The sequence below is a fragment of the Porites lutea genome, chromosome 10 (genome assembly GCF_958299795.1).
Source record: "Porites lutea chromosome 10, jaPorLute2.1, whole genome shotgun sequence".
NCBI classification, from domain to species: domain Eukaryota; kingdom Metazoa; phylum Cnidaria; class Anthozoa; order Scleractinia; family Poritidae; genus Porites; species Porites lutea.
Genome location: NC_133210.1, coordinates 21092386 through 21113349, shown reverse-complemented (window position 1 = coordinate 21113349; position 20964 = coordinate 21092386). Strand labels below are relative to the sequence as shown.

Genomic DNA, 20964 nt, shown 5'->3' with positions numbered 1-20964 from the left:
TCGTTCACAACAAAGCTAGAGATGACGTGTATAAGCTAAACATATCAGTGCAAGAACAAGATCAAGACTAATTTTTCCCTAAAAGGATTTTTAGTCCTTTTCTTCGATGAAGTTTTCATTTTAATAACTAAAAGACTTGCTGGAAAGGTAAGTACTATCCTTTCCTTTTGATAAATGGGGTTTTCATTATATATTTTTTTACCCTTTTGTAGAAAGATGTTGATACTTGCGAGGTTACAGTAATGAACTACATTTTAGCTTCTTCAGCTTCTTTTTATTCAGGTTGATGCTTGATAAATCAATTTTAAGCTAAGGCCTTACTTATAGCTACCACTCGCTATTTTTCGAAAGGTGAAGCACCTGCAAGGATTAATGCCTTAAGTTTCTAGTATGACCCTCGGTTACTTCTTATCATTATTTTCTTTTTGGCACGTTCATTTGAAGTTGAGCTGTTTTAAAATTGTTTTAAACAACATCAACTGCAGTAAAGTTCTTGTAATGAACACTTTCACTTTCCTTGCATTAAACAGGGCTTCTGATATTTCGCGCTGTCGCGGAGGGGCAAAAATCAGGTAATTCCGCGAAATCCCGCGAAATTCACAAAAACACGCAAAATACTGCGAAATTTGGTCAAAATCTTATCAAATAGATGTCTGTACAACATTTTTGAAACTTATTTCAGCTATTGGGGCTATTTACTTGCTGCAAAAATGCAAATTTATCTTGAAACTTCGTGACTGAAACGTGCAAACAACGTCCCGAAACTACCAGGCTTCGATTATGTTGCGAAAAACTGGGCACTAGCCATGATGTTAAAGGCTTTGCTATTGGTTCATTTCTTCAGCGTATTATCATTGAAAGAGCAAATGATATCCTCTGTTAGAAAAACGTTAAAAACACTGGTCTGATCAGCGCAAAACCGATGGAACTCCTGCGAAATTTGCCACGAAAATAACCACAAAATCGGCCGTTTTTTACCAATTGCTTTTTGGCGCAGTTTGCCCTGAAATTTCCCGCCAAATTCCCTCGAAATTTGCCGATTTTTCCGCGAATTTCTCCCTAAAAATCCAACGAAATTTGACTTTTTTCTCCGCGACTTATCAGAAGCCCTGATTAAAGGCATGAAATCACTGATTAATTAGTGCAAGTACAGGAGTGGTAGAAAATCCCTTTTGTAAAAACAGTATTTACTTTCCTGTTACATCTGTTTACAGTATTTCTTGTGTTTTGATATCTCGATCTCGGAGCGAGTACAAAGGCGTATATATTTACATATAAAGTCAATAATCACCAAATTCTGACTAAAAGAACCTTGGATTATAATTAGCAGAATTACTTTTCGAGGAACTAGGCGCAGAATTTTAACGTTTTTGTCACAGCTGGAGACTGTTGAGACTGTTGATGGAATACTAACCTTGTGACCCAACAAATCTACGTTCTTCATAGCGGAGCACCATGGGTAAATAAATCTACCCATCCCAGAAAATTTGGTAATCACGTGACCGACCGACCGACCGACCGACCGTCCGTCCGCACCACAGGCATACCAATGTTTATTCTCATTCGTTTCTAGCTACTTTGGGAGCCTAGGAGAAAGCTGATTGCACATCAATGGTGTGGTCAATTGACAGCTGTCAAAACGGTAGGTACGTGGTGTAAGCATCATATAGCGGTTCCCTGTTAGTTACTACAAGCAGTGTACATAATCCTACATAGCCCTTTATAACCATACAAAGCCATACATAGCCTTACATAACCATACACAGCCATACATAGCCATGCACAGCCCTACGTAGACCTACATAGCCCTACATAGCCATACATAGCCCTACACAGCCCTACATACCCATACATAGCCATAAATAGCCATACATAGCCCTACATAACCATACACAGTCATACATAGCCATACACAGCCCTACATAGACCTACATAGCCCTACATAGCCATACATAGACCTACACAGCCCTACATAGCCATACATAGCCATGCATAGCCCTACATAGCCATACACAGCCATACACAGCCCTACATAGCCATACACAGCCCTACCTAGCCATACATAGCCCTACATAGCCCTACACAGCCCTACTTAGCCATACATAGACATACACATCCCTACATAACCATACATAGCCCTACATAGCCCTACATATCCATACATAGCCCTACACAGCCCTACATAGCCATACATATCCTAACATAGCCATACATAGCCATACATAGCCCTACATAGCCCTACATATCCACACATAGCCCTACACAGCCCTACATAGCCATACATAGCCCAACATAGCCATACATAGCCATACATAGCCCTACATAGCCATACATAGCCATACATAGCCCTACACAGCCCTACTTAGCCATACATAGACATACATATCCCTACATAACCATACATAGCCCTACATAGCCATACATAGCCATACATAGCCATACACAGCCCTACATAGCCATACATAGCCATACATAACCATACATAGCCCTACATAGCCTTACATAGCCATACATAGCCATACATAGCCCTACATAGCCATACATAGCCCTACATAGCCCTACATACCCATACATAGCCCTACATAGCCATACATAGGCCTCCATAGCCATACATAGCCCTACATAACCCTTTACAGCCCTACATGGCCATACATAGCCATACATAGCCATACATAACCACACATAGCCCTACATAGCCCTACATAGCCTTACATAGCCCTACACAATCCTACACAGTTTTACATAGCCATACATAGCCATACATTGCCATACATAACCATACATAGCCCTACCTAACCATACAAAGCCCTCCATAGCCCTACATAGCCATACATAGCCATACATAGCCATACATAGGCATACATAACCATACATAGCCATACATAGGCATACATAACCATACATGGCCATACATAGGCATACATAGCCCTACATAGCCCTACACAGCCCTACATAGCCATACATAGCCCTACATAGCTATACATAGCCATACATAGCTTTACATAGCCCTAAATACCCATACATAGCCCTATATAGCCCTACACAGCCCTACATAGCCATACATATTCTTACATAGCCCTACATAGCCATACATAGCCATACATAGCCCTACATAGCCCTACATAGCCATACATAGCTTTACATAGCTATTGTTCTTGAAAGGCGAACGCTTTTTCGTGTGTCCTCAACTTTTTTGTCGGTTGCATAATGTTAAGGCCGTTTAATATCTTATCACTTCTGTGCTTGGCCTTTTTTAGATATTTAAAAGCGAAGGCGTTTAGATCTGATAATAATGTCTTGGGGGAATGGGTCTAGTTGAAAAAACCGTTTATTTAATAAAACAGTAAAAAATTCAAAAAAGGCCGAGCACAGTTTTGTTGGTGCTTGCTTTACACATTATCCTAAACCAGTTCGGTTGAATAACTCACAACAAAAAAGTGTTGCCATTTTTGTTGAAAATTTTTTTATTGTTTTCTGACAGTATGGAGTCACGTGACGACATTTGTATAATTGGAAAACACCAATGTATGTATCTGGCAAAGTCTCATCTTTCTAGTGCTTAAGTGCTCTGAGATAGACCACCCCCATCTTTTTTTCACTGAATCATTTTGGGGCTCATGCCTTAATTTTCCTGAGGATGTTTCTGACGTTATAGCGGACGTTTCAAAGAAGACACGTTGATATGTTTTGTGAAACTGTAGCACGATTGTGGCAATATTTTGTCACTCAGGGTCGATCAATACGCAAACGGATTTTTTAAGGATTATTTTACAACTTAGTAGTTAGATTGTTGAATAAACCAATAATAAAGCAACTTTTCAAAGCCGAGTTGGTTAATCAAGCCACTTTTGGGCGTTCATTCTCGCCGTTTTTTCCCGCTCTGTTCCCTTCAACTGACCTGGACTCAGCATATGCTAGAACTCAAAAAATCATTTGCTAAAAAACTAGGATTACTTAAGAAGTCGAGATTTCTCCCTAGAAACGTTCGTCAGGACGTCTATTTTAAGATCATCTTGCCCTCAGTGACCTATGGTCTTATACTATGGGGATCTTGCTGCAATTCCGACTTATTTCAGTCCCTGGAAAGACTTCACTGCAGGGCTGCGAGACTTATCTTTCATTTGCCGAAAGACATGGCATCTGCTGATGTCCTACAACGGGCCCAATGGCCGACTCTGTCTATCTATTATAAATGAGCCATTTTTATCTGTCTTCATAAAGCTTTCCACGATAGGTTACCTGTCACATTAATCGACCTGATTTCTAAGAAACGGGCCACAAACTATTCAACCCGGACTTGCGCTTCTTTAATTGTTCCACGCTTCAACACGCGTTACATGAAAGACTCTGTCGCGTTTAGAGGCTCAGTCCTGTGGAATGCAGTGACCAACAACTGTAGTGCCCTGACAAAAAACACTCCTTATCGTGATCTCAGGCTAAAGCTTAAATCTCAAGCTAATTTTAATGAATTCAGCTTCAAGATAACGTCTGCATCCACTTGTAATTTTAGAAAAGATGACTTTGTATATACTTAAATTTATGCTCATAATTTCATATTTGTAAGTGCTAATTTAGTTCAAACGTTTTGTCTGTATATACCCCTAGTTTTTAGTTTTTTTTTTTGTTTACTTGTAATTAGTTAATTGCAAACGACCCCACAAGCTCATGTAGCTTTAATACTCATCGTTTTAAAATAAAGGCTATTTATCTATCTATCTATCTATCTGAACTCAAGAATAATCGTGTGAGAAACCATGCCGCCCAAATTATATCATAGGGAAGGAAGTTAGCCGAAAACACTCGTTGGGAGCACCTGATAAATAAAGCAAGTCTGGATTTGTTTTTCTGCCACCCCAAGTAGTAAAGTATGTGGTTCGACTGTCAAATGCGAATTTTATAAATAACTATCCACAACCTGTTTTCCATTTCAACGAGTCACAACTACGCTGTGTAAAAGTAATCGTAACCCAAACGTTACAGATACGATCCCTGGCGGCATACGCCTCTAAATTCCGAGTTAGTGGAAATACCCCCCTCAGCCTCAGATATAGTAGCCTCCCCGCAAACGTTTTTAGGGGTTCGTCATGCGTTCCTGCCCGAGGAACGCGTGACGAACCCCCTAAGATCGTCTACGGTGGAGGCCTCAGACATGGGTCCATTTATGTTAAAGCGAAAACAGCCGGATACAACTCCCTCCATCCACTTTTTCTATTCCGGTTGCACCAAGCAGAGAATGTTTTTTATATTTGTCAAAGTTCGCATCCCGGGTGGAACGTGCGTGGATAGCCCTTTCAACGGTTTTTTTTCCACTTTTAACATGGACCAGTAACGATAAAATCTGTCAATAATACTAGAAAGAAGCCCCAAAGTTAGTAAGACTGCCAGATTTGAAAGTGATATGTCATGTTTGTATGGTGGGGGGTAAGTTTGCCTCCTCCTCTCCCCCCCCCCCCCAAATAAAATTTAAAATTTCGCCCCAAAATTTCTTAAATTTCGTTTCTTGGAGAAGCTATATCTTGGTTAGTTTACAACAAATCACTTTCAAACCTAGTGACTGATTTAACTAATTCAAGGCGCACTTTATAGCGGAGTTTGCGGACTTGTCCCTTCATCAAAAAGGTGAAGAATAGAATGAACAACGAAGGGTCTATTGCACAGCGAGGTGTGGAATCACTAGTTGCTTTATTTAGTCACATCCATTGGTGTCCGCAATTATGCGACGTTTTAGCGATCAAGATCTGATGATGTGTATTACTATGTGGGGTGTGGGAAAGTTAAATTACTAACCCCTAAGGAGACCAGCGAGGGAGTGGATTCCCATACTAAAACAGACATCTATAGGTCAGTGTCACGGAATTTATTTATGCACAGCCATAAGCGATACCTTAATGAGCAAATATAGTGTCGAAAATAACTTTAAGTGACACCAAAATCGGCAATTTACATCACTAAGGGAAACGATGAGCATCCCCTTCACTTTTACGCGAGTGTCACCCCCAGGGTGAACATCTAATAAATACATCAATACGAGTATGCGATTTGGCATTAACTCTGCAGGTTCTTTGATGGCTGGGGAATTGTGCCAATTGATATTCAACCATGAAGTCCAATAGATGGGTAGTGTGAACCTCTAAGGGATTTGAAAGAAAATTACAATTCAAATCTAACAGTATGTACTGAATTTCTTAATACCTGGAATCTGTCGGGGTATGTAGGGTTATGTACGAAAGAGGATGTCCTATCAATCTCAGAAAAAGTGGCTGCATTATTTCCAAACTCTTCATTCTAATGAATCTGTTAACCCAGCCCATTTTCGGATAAATTAGAAGTGAAATGGTGAAAGCTAGTCTTGACACTTTGATGCCTGTATATGAAAAATTATTCAATTCGTTCCCTAGGTACCATGCCTCAGACCTAATGTGGTGGTCTTATTACTCTCATCTATAATTCGAGCGGGAGTAATAACCCGGCAAATTTCCGAGGTACATCTGTCTCCAGCTACCCGTGTTCAATATCTTAAACCAACGACTCCTCAAAAATGTCATGTCTTTAAATACCCGTAACAATTGAATCTCAAGTCGGCTTTTCTTTTTTTAACAAATAACCCTACAGCAGAACACGTCTTTCCTTTACGTTCATATTCACCAGCAAAAGATTTATGCGTGCTTTGTCTGCACTTCAAAAAACTTTTCACTACCTCATCCATGTAGAGCTCTTGCACATGTGTACCGTAATATAGGGTTATGTAAGGGTATATAGGCTATCTATAAGGTTATGTAGGGTTAAGTAGGGCTATGTAGTGCTATGTAAGGCGAGGTAGGGTTAGGTAAGGCTATGTAGGGCTGTGCAGGGCTATGTAGGGCTCTGTAGGGCTATGTATGGCTATCTATGGTTAGGTATGGCTATGTAGGGCTATGTATGGCTATGTATGGCCATGTAGGGCTACGTATGGCTATGTATGGCTATGTAGGGCTATGTAGGGCTGTGTAGGGCTATGTAGGGCTATGTATGGCTATGTAGGGCTATGTAGGGCTATGTATAGGTATGTATGGCTATGTATGGCTATGTAGGGCTATGTATAGGTATGTATGGCTATGTAGGGCTATGTAGGGCTATGTATGGCTATGTAGGGCTATGTATGGCTCTGTGTGGCTATGTAGGGCTGTGTAGGGCTATGTAGGGCTGTGTAGGGCTATGTAGGGCTATGTATAGCTATGTATGGCTATGTAGGGCTATGTATGGCTATGTACGGCTATGTAGGTCTATGTAGGGCTGTGTAGGCCTATGTAGGGCTGTGTATGGCTGTGTAGGTCTATGTAGGGCTGTGTATGGCTGTGTAGGGCTATGTAGCTCTATGTAGGGCTATGTATGGCTATGTATGGCTATGTATGGCTATGTAGGGCTGTGTAGGGCTATGTAGGGCTGTGTATGGCTATGTATGGCTATGTAGGGCTATGTATGGCTATGTATGGTTGTGTACGGCTATGTATGTCTATGTATGGCTATGCCATATATTAACTAACGGGGAACCACTATATGATGCTTACACCACGTTCCTACCGTCAAATAGGTTATCCGCTGAACAGTATTACCTGACTGTATCGCGGGCTAAGGTGTCGACCCATCAAGGTCGAATATTTTTGAAGTTATCTGCTGACAATTTACTCGTTTCAAATGATCGCAGGCTCAGATTTTTTCAAATTCATATCAAATATGTTGTGTTTATGTCACTATCTCCCAGCACTAATATATAGATTTAGCCAGGGCTAAAAGCGAAGCTCCCGTTAATAAATTCATAATTTAACTCAAACAATAAACTTGTAATCCACAGATCAGGGCACATTAATTTGACTTTTGAGGCAAAGGCTAAGTGATTTTAGAGAAATGTAGGGCTATTTAGGGCTATGTATGGCTATGTATGGTTGTGTACGGCTATTTATGTCTATGTATGGCTATGTAGGGCTATGTAGGGCTATGTAGGGCTATGTATGGCTATGTAGGGCTGTTTATGGCTATGTATGGCTATGTAAGGCAATGTATGGCTATGTAGGGCTAGTATAGCTATGTAGGGCTATGTATGGCTATGTATGGTTATGTATGGCTATGTATGGCTATGTATGGCTATGTATGGCTATGTAGGGCTATGTATGGCTATGTATGGCTATGTATGGCTATGCAGGGCTATGTATGGATATGTATGGCTATGTAGGGCTGTGTATGGCTATGTAGGGCTATGTATGGCTATGTGTGGCTATGTAGGGCTGTGCAGGGCTATGTATAGCTATGTATGGCTATGTAGGGCTATGTATAACTATGTATGGGTATGTAGGTCTATGTAGGGCTGTGTAGGTCTATGTAGGGCTGTGTATGGCTGTGTAGGGCTATGTAGCGCTACGTACGGCTATGTATGGCTATGTAGGGCTATGTATGGCTATTGTAGGGCTATATAGGGCTATGTAGGGCTGTGTATGGCTATGTATGGCTATGTAGGGCAATGTAGGGCTATGTAGGGCTATGTATGGCTATGTAGGGCTATGTTCGGATGTGTACGGGTATGTATGTCTATGTAGGGCTATGTAGGGCTATGTAGGACTCTTAAGGCCTATGTAGGGCTGTGTATGGCTATGTATGGCTATGTAGGGCAATGTATGGCTATGTAGGGCTAGTATAGCTATGTAGGGCTATGTAGGGCTATGTATAGCTATGTATGGTTATGTATGGCTATGTATGGCTATGTATGGCTATGTATGGCTATGTAAAGCTATGTATGGCGATGTAGGGCTATGTAGGGCTATGTATGGTTATGTATGGCAATGTAGGGCTATGTATGGTTATGTATGGCTATGTAGGGCTGTGTATGGCTATGTAGGGCTATGTATGGCTATGTAGGGCTATGTATGGCTATGTAGGGCTATGTAGGGCTAGTATAGCTATGTAGGGCTATGTAGGGCTATGTATGGCTATGTATGGTTATGTATGGCTATGTATGGCTATGTATGGCTATGTATGGCTATGTATGGCTATGTAAAGCTATGTATGGCTATGTAGGGCTATGTATGGCTATGTATGGCTATGTAGGGCTATGTAGGGCTATGTATAGGTATGTATGGCTATGTAGGGCTATGTAGGGCTATGTATGGCTATGTAGGGCTATGTATGGCTCTGTGTTGCTATGTAGGGCTGTGTAGGGCTATGTAGGGCTGTTTAGGGCTATGTAGGGCTATGTATGGCTATGTATGGCTATGTAGGTCTATGTAGGGCTGTGTAGGTCTATGTAGGGCTGTGTATGGTTGTGTAGGTCTATGTAGGGCTGTGTATGGCTGTGTAGGGCTATGTAGCGCTATGTAGGGCTATGTATGGCTATGTATGGCTATGTATGGCTATGTAGGGCTGTGTAGGGCTATGTAGGGCTGTGTATGGCTATGTATGGCTATGTAGGGCAATGTAGGGCTATTTTGGGCTATGTATGGCTATGTAGGTCTATGTATGGCTATGTATGGTTGTGTACGGCTATGTATGTCTATGTATGGCTATGTAGGGCTATGTAGGGCTCTTAAGGGCTATGTAGGGCTGTGTATGGCTATGTATGGCTATGTAGGGCAATGTATGGCTATGTAGGGCTAGTATAGCTATGTAGGGCTATGTATGGCTGTGTATGGTTATGTATGGCTATGTATGGCTATGTATGGCTATGTATGGCTATGTATGGCTATGTGTGGCTATGTATGGCTATGTAGGGCTATGTATGGCTATGTATGGTTATGTATGGCTATGTACGGCTATGTATGGTTATGTATGGCTATGTATGGCTATGCAGGGCTATGTATGGCTATGTAGGGCTATGTAGGGCTGTGTATGGCTATGTAGGGCTATGTATGGCTATGTGTGGCTATGTAGGGCTGTGTAGGGCTATGTATAGTTATGTATGGCTATGTAGGGCTATGTATGGCTATGTAGGTCTATGTAGGGCTGTGTAGGTCTATGTAGGGCTATTTATGGCTATGTAGGGCTATGTATGGCTATGTATGGCTATGTAGGGCTATATAGGGCTATGTAGGGCTGTGTATGGCTATGTATGGCTATGTAGGGCAATGTTGGGCTATGTAGGGCTATGTATGGCTATGTAGGGCTATGTAGGGCTATGTATGGCTATGTATGGCTATGTAGGGCTATATAGGGCTATGTAGGGCTGTGTATGGCTATGTATGGCTATGTAGGGCAATGTTGGGCTATGTAGGGCTATGTATGGCTATGTAGGGCTATGTTTGGATGTGTACGGCTATGTATGTCTATGTAGGGCTATGTAGGGCTCTTAAGGGCTATGTAGGGCTGTGTATGGCTATGTAGGGCAATGTATGGCTATGTAGGGCTAGTATAGCTATGTAGGGCTATGTATGGCTATGTATGGTTATTTATGGCTATGTATGGCTATGTATGGCTATGTATGGCTATGTATGACTATGTATGGCTATGTATGGCTATGTGTGGCTATGTATGGCTATGTAGGGCTATGTATGGTTATGTATTGCTATGTACGGCTATGTATGGTTATGTATGGCTATGTATGGCTATGCAGGGCTATGTATGGCTATGTGTGGCTATGTATGGCTATGTAGGGCTATGTATGGCTATGTATGGTTATGTATGGCTATGTACGGCTATGTATGGTTATGTATGGCTATGTATGGCTATGCAGGGCTATGTATGGCTATGTAGGGCTATGTAGGGCTGTGTATGGCTATGTAGGGCTATGTATGGCTATGTGTGGCTATGTGGGGCTGTGTAGGGCTATGTATAGTTATGTATGGCTATGTAGGGCTATGTATGGCTATGTAGGTCTATGTAGGGCTGTGTAGGTCTATGTAGGGCTATTTATGGCTATGTAGGGCTATGTATGGCTATGTATGGCTATGTAGGGCTATATAGGGCTATGTAGGGCTGTGTATGGCTATGTATGGCTATGTAGGGCAATGTTGGGCTATGTAGGGCTATGTATGGCTATGTAGGGCTATGTTTGGATGTGTACGGCTATGTATGTCTATGTAGGGCTATGTAGGGCTCTTAAGGGCTATGTAGGGCTGTGTATGGCTATGTAGGGCAATGTATGGCTATGTAGGGCTAGTATAGCTATGTATGGCTATGTATGGTTATTTATGGCTATGTATGGCTATGTATGGCTATGTATGGCTATGTATGACTATGTATGGCTATGTAAAGCTATGTATGGCTATGTAAGGCTATGTATGGCTATGTATGGTTAGGTATGGCTATGTAGGGCTATGTATGGTTATGTATGGCTATGTATGGCTATGAATGGCTATGTATGGCTATGTATGGTTATGTATGCCTATGTATGGCTGTGTATGGCTATGTAGGGCTATGTATGGGTATGTATGGCTGTGTAGGGCTATGTATGGCTATGTATGGCTATGTATGGCTATGTAGGGCTGTGTAGGGCTATGTAGGGCTGTGTATGGCTATGTATGGCTATGTAGGGCTATGTATGGCTATGTATGGTTGTGTACGGCTATGTATGTCTATGTATGGCTATGCCATATATTAACTAACGGGGAACCACTATATGATGCTTACACCACGTTCCTACCGTCAAATAGGTTATCCGCTGAACAGTATTACCTGACTGTATCGCGGGCTAAGGTGTCGACCCATCAAGGTCGAATATTTTTGAAGTTATCTGCTGACAATTTACTCGTTTCAAATGATCGCAGGCTCAGATTTTTTTCAAATTCATATCAAATATGTTGTGTTTATGTCACTATCTCCCAGCACTAATATATAGATTTAGCCAGGGCTAAAAGCGAAGCTCCCGTTAATAAATTCATAATTTAACTCAAACAATAAACTTGTAATCCACAGATCAGGGCACATTAATTTGACTTTTGAGGCAAAGGCTAAGTGATTTTAGAGAAAAATAATTTGACAGTCCAAAAGTGAAACAGCTTTTACATCGAGTTACTAAATAGTCTTATTTGTACACCCAAAAATAGCAATCATGTTCCACCACAGTAGAGTAGGCCTGGAAAACAAATAGACCTATTCGTGTATTGTATTTGCATTAGCTGTTGCATCATAATGTGGCATTCACCAGTCTCTCCATATTGCTCCGTTAGAGAGACTATGGATAATTGGACAACCCCGAAATATGATTTTAAGAAACACACGCGCCACGATAGTCCTTGGTGGCAGCCAATTTACACGTTACATTCCTCTGTCTAAAAGAGAGGCCAAAATAAAAAATCAGGCCGGATTTTTTGTGTTCGACAAGTTTATAGTTTACTAGTTAATCATAACTATAACAAAATTGTCAAATCTGATTGGCTTTCAACTCGACTGATTTCAGCCTTAATTGGACAGTTTAATAGGACAGTACGCGTCATGCCTAAGTAATTGGACAGTATGCGCCATCATGCGCGCGTTTAAATGGCTTTTTTTTTCACTGCTAGCAAAACAAAATTTCGAATTTCTTGTGTTTTGATTTAAAAAATACCCTATTATATCACAAATTTTGTTAAAGTTATGATTAATTGGTAACAGAACTTCGTGTCGTCCAATTCGGTCTGTAATCATACTCGTCATTAAATAAATCGGACTCCCGCTACGCGGTCTTCCGATTTTGTTAATCACTCGTATGATTACAGACCGAATTGGACGACACGAAGTTCTGTTACCAATTAATCATAACTTTAACAGTACTCTGAGGCCCTTTTTTTATCATACAGACCTCGGACAGAATTTGTTCCTTTTTGCCCCATTTAAACCTATAATTCTGCAGTTTTTCACAATTTTGAAGGAGAATTTGCACTCATTCAATATCCAGGACGATCAAAGCACGCGCCTCCTTTGCACAACAAATTAAAGCATTGAATGATAAAACGTTGTCATGAAGAGAATTCTCAGATAATGCCGGGACTTTTCAGCTAGAAAAATATGGTCCTATGTGATATGCAGGGTAATAATTACGGGCTTTTAATGAAAACGATAAAAAAAAATTCCCAAAATCACCTTTTCGGCCAGCCGGACGGGTTCTCACTTTTGACAGGGACCAAATTTGCAGTGCGACTAATAGAGTTACCATTTACGCTTCAACATAATAGAGAAATTGTTATGTTTAGGTTTTATTTCCCTTTATTTATTAAACTGTGTATGGTTTTGTTATGTGTAATCTTTAAAAGCGAGTGACATTTACGCGCGGCGTTTTGAGTATTCCTGCATGCGATGTTTATGTTCGACTGGAAATAACCAGTGATAAAAGCTGCGAGAGGGACTACTAACAATCAATAAAATAAATATAATTCGGCGAAACATGTACAGAGACAATAATTTTCATTCACGAAGAGAAGTATTGAGAGTAAAGTGTCTCTGAAAATCATGAGCGAGGTAAGTATAAACTTATTTACGTTTTAAGCCGGCTCCCGGTGTTTGCTCTTTTTCAAAATGAACTCGAGGCAAGGAAATCGCTCAGAGCTTTCTGTTTACAGCCAAAAGCATAACTAAATAATCTTTTCTTTGAATTTGCGGTCAAAAAATGTCTAAAGGCTTTTTAAACCTGATACTACTGTAGGTTAGATCATTGCTCGTGTATAAACTTAAGCCGTACGCTCGACTTCAGGAAACCGAAAAAAAAAACACATCAAAGACAATAATTGCTCAGGCTAACCAGTCGAGATGCTGCTTCTGATGGTCATCAAGTGTTCCAGAATCGCTTGAGACATTTCAACTCTCTTACGTCTCAAGCAAGGGCAAGTGAGTAAGCTCATTTTTGAAAACGGTGCCATCCGAAATCGGCAAGCGGTGCATTTGTCAACAAAAAGCGCAATAAATAAAACCAGCCATAAATTACAGAACAATCTTGATAGCAGCTGTATTTCATTTTGTACACCAAGTAGAAAAAGACAGTTAAAAACATCACAAGATGAGACAAAACTCCCGGACAAAACTCTGTCAACTCCAGCTTTCAGTAAGCAAGTTTCCAGACGCTGCATTAATTTTCCGCATGAACTCACCTGTCAAATTTTGACCAATCAGAACATAAGAATTGGACGTAGAGCGTGATCAACGCGTGACAGTGAGAAAAGTCAAAAGCGATTGCCTTCCCTGCATGTAAATGTAAAAGCCGGTTGAATTTTCGCGTCCGAGGTCAGTTCGAAATCAACATTTTAAAAGTGCTAATCATGAACACGACTTATTTCATATGCATTTTAAAAAAAAAATAACTTGAGCCTGCGATCATTCGAAAAGTATCAACTTGTCAGCGGATACCTTCAAAAAAACACTCAAACTCAGTGGGTCGATACCTGAGCCCGCGATACGGTCAGGCGATACTGGTCAGCAGAAACGCTATTTTGACAGCTGTTAATTAATCAAAACATGGATGTACAATATCAGGTTGCAGGCCCCCAAACTAGCTAGAAAGTGTGATATTAAACATTGGTATGCCTGTGGTGCGGACGGACGGAAGGTCGGGTGGTCGGTGTACAGTCACGTGATTGCCGAATTTTCTAGGATGGATAGATTTTCTAAGCTATGGGGCTTCGAATTGAGCCCGTGATCAAACCTTTAAACACTACCTGACCTCAATAGATAGAAAAATGAGCCCGCGATACACTCAGGTGATGATGGTCAGCGTATACTCTAGTTTGACAGCTGTCAATTAACTTTCATTAGAATGGCGAATATTCGAATTAACAGACTACGAGTGTGAGTAAGACATATCCGTCCAGCATGTAGTGGAAAATGCCAGATCGTGTACCTGAGCGAACCTGAGCCCACGTTATTAGTTTTCTGATAGTGGTCTGCACATGTCCCATTTTGACAGCTGTCAATTGACCTTAATTTGGCTTGCCAATATAACTTTAAACGACTGTCAGCCAACTGACAACCTTGCCCGGCGTATTTTCGTTTTTATGTTGAATTGGTAAGTGTGACATATTATATCAGCTTATATGGAGGGGCAAAACGACTGGTCTTTCATCTGCGCCCACGAGTTGGCCATGTGATAATTGTCAGCGGATGTCTGATTTTGAAAGCTGTCAATCTAATCGTACTCATACGGATGGTTTACATAACTAAGAGGCTAGTCAAGTTGTGCAAGATCTATTGTGACATTTGACATCGGCTTACATGAAGTGTGTGTACGGGTGGGCGTACGCTACGTCATAACCAAATTTTCTCGGATGGATAGTTTACCAAATTTTCTTACCCACGGTGCTCCGCTGCGCGCGCGCTCCGCTATTACAATTTTGATTTCAAACTGACCTCAAACGCAAAAATTCAGCCAGTTTTTTTTTTTTAATAAATGCGGGGGAGACTTTTTCTTACCATGGTCACGTGTTGGTCATGCTTCACGTCGAATCTTTATGCTCTGATTTGGTTAAAATTTGACAGCTCATATCTTGAAATTAAAGTTGTTAACTTTGACAGCTGAAGCTGACAGAGTTTTCAGTCAACTTGTGATGTTTTTAACTGTATTTTTCCACTGAATGTACAAAATGAAATACAGCTGCTATCAACAGTCTTCTCTTATTCATGGCTGGTTTGTTTATTGGGTTTTTGGTTGAGAAATGCGTCGCTCACGACGATAATCCGATTTCGGATAGCATCGTTTTTGTTTTTCACCTTGCTGGATGCGTACGAGAATTATAAAGGCTAAAGCGATCCTTGCCGTACTTGATAGCTTTCAGGAGCTGCATCTCGAAATATGGTAAGCCTTAGTAATTATTGTATTTAAATGTAGTTTCATGAAGTCGGGCGCAGTTCGTGGAGCTAGTTTATGCACGTTTGTATTAAGATTTGACTGAGACATTGATCTGACCTAGTATGAGGTTTGATACAAGTTTACAAAACTTTAAAAAGCCTTTGGTCGATATTAATTCACCGTAAATAGAAAGAAAAAACTTTCCGAAGAATATTTAGTGTTAATTGGCTGTAGAAAGAAAGCTTTGAGCGATTTTCCTCTCGCGAGTTCATCTTTGGCAACAGCAAACACCGGGAAACCGGCGGCTTAAAACATTATAAACTTAATATTTAAGCTTATAAAAGACTTAAGGTAGCTCCCGTAATTAATACTAGAGCATTTTGCTGTGACAAATTTCCGTCATAACTTTTTGGTTCTTAACGCGATGTCTGCGAAACTTTGCAAAGAACAACATATATCATTCGGCAATAATACGAAATATTCCGATTTCATTGATGGTAAATATTTCTTGAGAAATTAGCGCTTAAAAGGACCCTACTGTTCGAAGAAAATCGCGTCTAGTAAAAAAAATTGCTGATATTTTTTACTGAAATTTCTGGTATCGGCTTTAATTGATATAATAAATATGCCAGAGGAATGTCAGAAAAATCGTTGGAGCAGAAGTCCGTAACTAAAAGTCGCTCAAAATCCAGCTGTGAAATTGTTTTGGAATTTCAAAAATAAATTACTATCAGGTAGAAGGAGCCACCAGTTTGAATTTTCGGGACATGTAAATTCAACGTTTGCTAATTCTTAAAACAAAAGCCGATTGCCTATCGTGCTATTCTTTAAAAGGTACTTTTTAGTTTTAGAAGCACCATAAATTGCTCCAAACCTTGCTCTGGCCGTATTTTGAACTGTTTCACTAAAAGTCCACGCGTCGTTCGATGGTCCTGATTATTGAATGAGTGCAATTCGTCTTGAAAAATTGTGAAATACTGCATTTTGTAGAGGTCTGTATGATAAAAAGAGCGCCTCATAGTACTCTTTCTCCTCAAATGTGGTGTATAAAAATAAAAAACGAAAGGTTGGTTTGCACGCACCCAGATTTATTGGCAAGAATTTGTAAAGTGAACTTGTCGAATGCAAAAAATTCGGCCTGATTTCTTTTTCCACGCCTTATCTACTGTGATCAAGAGCCATTATTGCTCTTAAATGTGAACGAAGACTATTTTTTGGGTGTACATATAAGGCTATATCAACTCGATGCAAGATTTGTTTCACTCCAAAATCACTTAGCTTTTCCCACAAAAGTCACATGAATGTGCCCTTAAATTAACTGATTTGTGGAATACAACTTTATTGTTTGATTTAAATTATAAATTTATCAATGGGAGCTTCGCTTTTAGCCCTGGCTAAATCTATATATGCGCGCGACGTCTTCGACATAACAGTCCGCTGGCATTTACAGCTAAGACGTTTTCTTAATGTAAAGATTTGTAATTACTCACCTTGCGGCGTTAATAGTAATTATTTACCTGTTTCAGTGAAGATCACAAGATAACCAGCATGTGCACAAGCGAAAATTAAACGAGAAAAAAAATTCGTCTTGAGCGCCATTGCATTTGAGCGCGCAGTAGAGTGAGATTACTTCATTTTTCCGCTTATATTTCCGAATATGGTATTACTGTAATAAATTAACCCCAATAAGTATACAGCATCTTGCTTGTGTTCTTTGTCCTGTTGCTTTTTGTAAAGTCACTGTCAACAGATCCAAATGTTCTCTGATTCTGTTTTAACTGTTCCAAAGGGAAAAATATTTTTAGAGAATTTTTTTTTTAAAATTGGAAATAGCAGAGGCGACATTAAATTGCTTGTGAACGGATACTATCTTACCGCAGATTTCCATATGCCTAACCGCAAGGAAGGCAAATGGCCGCGGGATTTTAACGCCTTGGGCAAATGCCTGCTGTGAATTCCTGAACCGGCCTAAGCCTCTCATGACCTAGCCATTTGAAAGACTTTGTTGTATCCAAGTGACTTTGCTTGAGCTTTTAACTAAGACATTGTTTGAAAGATACTGTGTTTAGAGAGTTCAGTGACATCATCTTTTAGTGCTTTGCTAGTTGTTTGTTTCTGTTATGTTAGATCTAGTTTGTGCACTTTCTTTGTAAACAAGGAAGGGTGTGACGATATTGCATTATTCAATCAGATTTTAGTATTTACATGTGCGCGCTCGGGTTCGCTTTGTCATAGTCTACTCTCATGGCCGCTTGTGAGTTCACTATGATCTGATTAAACAAGTTGAAGTTTAAGAACGTGAGCCAATTCTTTATAACACTCAGGCAACACATTTACTGTACAAAACGTGTACAAAAATGTGTACTTTTTGTGTATACTTTAGTTCCAAATGTATAATACAAAATGTATACTTCATAAATGTACACAAGGAATACAATGTTTTGTATACTTCAATGTTTGAATTTGTATACATTTTGTGTAATACATTTCTATAAGGGGCAGTCCTATTACCATTACTTATTACAGATCCCCTTTGTTATCTGTTATATAGTTTTTTACACATGCTGTTATTCCTGTTAATGCATTCCTTGAATTTTTATACTTTTTGTACGCTTCTTCTGATTGTACTTTGAAAATTGTACATCAAAATTAATCACGTATTTCCAGTTTGCATCTGTTGTATACTTTTTGTATACACATCCTCTTGCTTACCAAACCATATGTATTTTGAAACTGATTTTAAAGTATTTAAAATGTATTTTCAGTATTTGAACACTATTTTCCTGTATTTTAATCCTATTTGACAAAAAAATTCTGTTTGAAATATATCTTAAGCGTAGTTAAATTATATTTCATCAAAAGGAAAACCTCTCTAATCAATTTACAATGTATTTGGTTTAATAAATATGATTAAAATAGGCTATTTAAAAATTCTTTTTTAATAGCGTTTTAAATAGGTTAAAACACCTTTAAAAGCAGTCGAAAAATACATTAAAAATACACTTTTCACCCTATTTAAAACCTATTTCGCAAAACAGGTTAAAAAATAGCTTAAAAATACTTTTAAAACTGTGCTGGATTTGGTAAGGGTGCTGTAAACAAAAAAAAAATACTTGAAAATCAATCACATTTCTTGTTTGTATTTTTATGTATACATCAAGTATACATTAGGTACAATAGAGTAGATTTTTGTACACGCACCTTTTGTATACAAATTGTATACAAATCACCTCCATATTTTTGTATTAGGGACCCCATTTCAGGGATAAAAAAAAAACAGGTCCCTCTACCCCCCGCTTAAAAATAAAAGTCTCCTCGGATTTTATGAAGATGGTAGATATATCGTGACATCAGAATACAACAACAACAACAATAACAATTTATTGTACCCGAAGGAAGAATAAATGTTATGAAAATAGCTTTGCACTCGTCTATACAAAATACATAAAAATCATGAATTCTGCGTTTACAAGTATAATTTTTTTGTGGCAGTCACTACTTCTTTGTGTAGGGTTTGCAGCTGTCATGGTAATACTTTTTGACGCTTTAGGTGGGTATATTTCTAACAAAATATATATGCATGAGCCTCAATTTTTTGTGTGGAGATGAACAAAACTGTAATTCTGAGAAGTGACAAAAACCAACATTTTTAAAAAGAAAGTCAAGCAAAGTTTTCAAAAACCTCACGGAGCAGAAGACTGCGAATGTTTCGAGATGTTTGCAACCTCATCATAAAAACGCACCGTATTGATTATGTGACCGAAGAGCGTTTGAAGTGGTTATAAGAGGGATAAGGCAATTTATGCGTCTTTTTCCAACAGAAATAATTCTTTTTATCTGGGATAATTAAGGGTGGATTTATTAACAGCATCTGAGTCCAAGTGAGTTTCATCACGTCAGTTAATTGATGGTATTAACCCTCAGACGTACAGGGAGGGTGGATGCCATCCCCCCTGAGGTTTTTCTAAGTTTTTTCCTGGGGGATAAAGCATCAGCCCTGATGTTTTCAGTAGCTGTTCGTTCATCCCTTGCGCGCAATTTGAGTCACGTACAGTGATGGTCAGTTTTGTATGGTTACGAGATATGACTTTATAAGTAGTGGTGGTCAAGGCATTTTTGAGTGAAAGTACATTTTTTTCAACTTTCTCAACAATAAAAGTAATTATTATATGGCAAAACCAGTCTTAGGCAAATCCGTGCTCTCTGATTGGTTCTTGCTCGGTCGGGATTTTGCAGAACGGACCGTTTTCATGGAAACGGTCCAAGACGTTTTTTTGTTTTGAAGCAAAGCAGGCAAATTCACAATTTGCAACCAAAACAGCGAAAAAAAATGTGGACATTGTCATTCTTCATCGCGAAACTACCAGAAAAAGCTAAAAAGATTGAAATTTTACTGAGATTTCAAAGATGGATGAAGAAGACGAAAATTCTCCGAGCCAGTTCAGTATTATCGTGAACATCTGGAAACTTTTGATTCAGAAACTGAAACGGGCATATTACAGAAAGCCAGGAGGCCATAGACGATTTTATCAACCAACAAAAAAGTGCAAACGCAAACAAGAAAAAGGCTACTGATAAGAACACTCTTCTCCGCTACATTGAAGCTAATGGTATGAAAAATGAGAAAATTGAAATTTAGGCTTACCTGCGTCCGAGCTGTCCACTTGTCGTCGAAATTTGTTTGAACGCACGGAGGAAAAATGGAGAATAAGAGCCAGCGACAGTTTCCAGTTTTCAGCCCAATTTAAGCTTACAGCGATACTTGAAAGAAATATCCATTTAACATATCTAAGGACAATGTAGCGAAAGTCACTTGTTCTGACACCAGCACGGCAAAGGAAACAAACCGCAAGCCGCTCAGGCCATCGACGAAGACGAAGAGGATGTCCTTTTTTTAAATTTGAATTCAGCGATCCCAATCCAGTTGCGCGCTTCAAAGAGCTGTGTGGTGGTTTTTATACAACACTTCGGTCTCCGAACAAGAGAATATCAGACAAGCGATCCGCTACTGTCTTCCAGCGCTCCAGTTTTTACAGGTGCAAAGATATAGGATCCATCAGCAGGTGTATACATACCAAATATTTCATGGTAATGTGAAAATTGTCCAGAATGAAAGGAAGCGTCGAATTGTTATCGACAGCGATGAAGACGATTGACTTTGAAGCTATTTTTGTCAACTATGTCCAGTTTCGAATTAATTTTCACAGCTTCAAACTTAGACTTTCTCTTGACTCTGACTTGATCCATAT

The 20964-nt window shown here is 39.6% G+C and overlaps 1 protein-coding gene and 1 pseudogene across 1 annotated transcript in view; one reads left to right on the top strand and one right to left on the bottom strand.

Annotated features, from left to right (window-relative positions):
• Positions 1-20964, bottom strand: part of LOC140949654 (uncharacterized) — a 460765-nt gene that overhangs the window by 179424 nt on the left and 260377 nt on the right. The gene's annotated exons all lie outside the window — the stretch shown is intronic.
• On the top strand, positions 20123-20765 carry LOC140950773 (uncharacterized; annotated as a pseudogene).